General features: G+C 31.3%; 1 long non-coding RNA gene across 1 annotated transcript; it reads right to left on the reverse strand.

Annotated features, from left to right (window-relative positions):
• Positions 1-1,420: 1,420 nt before the first annotated feature.
• Positions 1,421-2,842, reverse strand: LOC107874809. The gene is made up of 2 exons (XR_001675601.2): positions 2,043-2,842; positions 1,421-1,916 (listed from the first exon to the last, which is right to left on the reverse strand). It is a non-coding gene; the product is annotated as an uncharacterized LOC107874809 (long non-coding RNA).
• Between the last annotated feature and the right edge of the window lie 321 nt (positions 2,843-3,163).

Raw genomic sequence — 3,163 nt, forward strand, 5'->3', positions numbered from 1 at the left:
ACGTTAATAGGGGAATGAAAAACTAGTGTGTTTTTCCTTTGGATTCTTAGATTACTTGATTTCCAAAAAAACAGGAAATTGATTCATATATACTGTAGAACAATTCATAGAAAGAGAGAGAAAAAGTTTATGGGTTATTTATTTCGGCTAGAAATGTTAAATATCATTATTTGATGTCAAATTTGATCATAAATTCTTACATTGTGTCAATTTATCATTATTTTATGTAAAAAAAATTTTGTATGTACTTTTTAAATTATTTATTGTAAACTGTAGCTATATTTTTTTTTATATTTGTTAAATTAAGTTTTTAATTGTAAGCTATAGCAGTTTTTTAAAAAATATTTTAAAAAAATTCTATTATATATATATATATACATAAATATACATACATACATACATATATATATATATATATATATATATATATCAGTTAAAATCTCTCTTAAATATTTGAATTTATCTTTCTCCCTCATCTATTTTCTTAAATAAAGGATTGATAATAAATTCTTAATTTTCTCCTTACTGTTTTATACTTTTTTTTTACTCAAATCCTCCACTTAACAAAGTAATAAAAAAAAAAAAACAAAAATACGGTAAAAGGATTATAAGAAATCCTAAATTTCTCCTTCTTTCATTTTCTTAAATAATTTTTTTATATTAGGTAATCCTTTCAAAAAATTTAATAATGTTGTCTTTTCATAAATTTCTCTCATATGCGTTTCTTAGTTCTTTCATACTTTATTTTCATTGATATTAATAATTACTTTAAATTTCTTTCATTGCATACACTTCGATCAGATTATTGAAATCCACATTTTATTCTTAATTTTTTCATACACTAATATTTATTTTTTCCTTATTTTCTTACAATATAAATTTTATTCGTGAATCAAATTTTATACGTTTGTCAACGTGGATTTCATATATTTTTTTACGTTAGTCAACGTGAATTTCATATTTTCATTTTTGATTTTTTAAATTCTTTTTGTAGGAAATAACAAATTCAATGAAAAATTTTTCTTACACAGTTGATACAAAATTGTTATCTGAAGTTTTATGAAAATTGTCACACCCCCTTTTTTAACTCCAAAAAGATTCATTTTATGGTTTGAAAGAGTTTTTATTAGTAAGTGACAAAAATGACGATTTGTTGTAAAACAAGATTATTTTTACATTCAAAACTCAGAGTCACCACTTGACATAAATCCGGTGTGCCAAGTCACCGTTGAAAAATCCTTTTCAAAATGATTTGACTCTTTTAACCGATCCGTGAATAGAGATTCTAGCTTAGAAATTTTGTTGACCGAGGGGAAGGTGTTAGATACCCCTTAATCCTATGGTTCGACCACGGTCGCTTGGTTGAGCGTATTGGCTAATTCTAACACTAAGAATGTATAAACCACATAACACGCAACAATCAAGCAAACAAGCATAAACCAAATCATAATCCAAAATATAATGTTCAGTCGAATTATACAGTCCAAAGTAAAAAAATCCAAAAAATATAAATCTTATACTAAACTATGCTCCGACGTTTTACCCTCTGCCTTGGGCCTTCATCACGAACATCCTTCGGATACAAAAATACCCCGGGGCATTCCCCGGATAAAATAATACAAGTACTTCGGGACATTCCCCAACCAAATGATACAAGTGATTCCAAAGCAATATAGTCAAAAACCATTCAATCACACAACTCAAGTATTCCATCAATCCACAATCCCTAAATTCGCCTACCCGACCTATGTTTACCTAGCTGAGCTTGATCACATTCATGTATATCCCGAATTGAATAAAACGACAACCGACCAAAATTTAACTACACAACTTTTATCAACTTTTGATTCCACCCCAAATCTATTTTTAACCACATGATTAGCACATTCTTCAATTATCCAATAACGTCTCAAAATCTGAAAACAACATCAAATACAAACAACTAATGAAGATTCGAAGTAAACACACAACACATAAATCACCCACACCCACAACATCAATAAAAAATAAAGATAAAGTAAAGATCAGGAGAAGAAATGAACCTCAATGAAACATGTCCTTGTTGATAATAAAGAAATTCGAAATCAAAATCCTCAAACCGGAACCTCAACACGAATCTCCAAATTGAATTTCGACTTCGATATTGACAATGATGGACGGATTGAGATGAACAGAGTTCCAATCCACGAATATTGACCACTTAATCATGAAGACCCCGAAATCCTATATCCAAAATGAACCACGAGAATAGATTAACTCAAAACCCAGTCAACATAAGAACAAAATCTGTGTAGCCTGCGATCCTGTGAGCTCAGGCGGTGGCAAAAAAAATGATGACTCAAGATGGATTCTGGCGAGTCCCAACGTTTTCTGGCCGAGTTTGCCCATTTTCGATTACTTCCCCCTTTTTGCTATCTCCCTCACATCTCTTTTCTCTACCTAACACTCTCTCGATTTGTCTTCTCCGATCTCTCTTCCTCTCTATTCCAATATCTCCCTAAAAATGGAAAATCCGGCCCCTTCCTTTCACTGGTTTGTGCGTGTATGTATGTTACTCTTTGTGTGCGTCTACCCCCTCCTAAGAAACCATGGAAAAATTGAGGTGAGGGTCATGCATTTTGTGGTAAGGTTGAGTGGTGTTTTACGTACCAATTCTAAGAAATGGAGTGTTCCTTCAGATGATGAAGTGAGGCAACCACTCCCCCCCAAAAAAATAAAAAATAAAAAATCCACCCTGTGCTCTCATTAATGAAGGAGTATGTGTACAAGAGAATGGCTATGATGATGTGGGTCCTTTGTGATGATTATGCGTGTATATATTCCTTTTTCGTTTGTTACTGTGGGCCCCCTATTTTCTATTTTTGTTATTATGAGGATAAAATGTGAGTGGGGTGGTATGTGGGTTAGGGTGAGGTGGCGTAGGCATTTGGATTAGGTGATTAGAATAAAGTTTGTTAGGATAAATTAAAAATAAGATAAGAATTGTTAGGGGTTGTTATTTTTTTCATTTTATGGAGGGATAATCACATGGTTGAGGGTACACAATAGGATAAGGTAAAATTAAGTAAAAGTGATATCGGAGAGGGACAAAATCAGATGTCTACAAAAATCATATGTTATACTTTTCTATGTGTATTTATTAATGAATAATACAACATGCCAA

The sequence above is a fragment of the Capsicum annuum genome, chromosome 6, assembly GCF_002878395.1.
Source record: "Capsicum annuum cultivar UCD-10X-F1 chromosome 6, UCD10Xv1.1, whole genome shotgun sequence".
Taxonomy (NCBI): domain Eukaryota; kingdom Viridiplantae; phylum Streptophyta; class Magnoliopsida; order Solanales; family Solanaceae; genus Capsicum; species Capsicum annuum.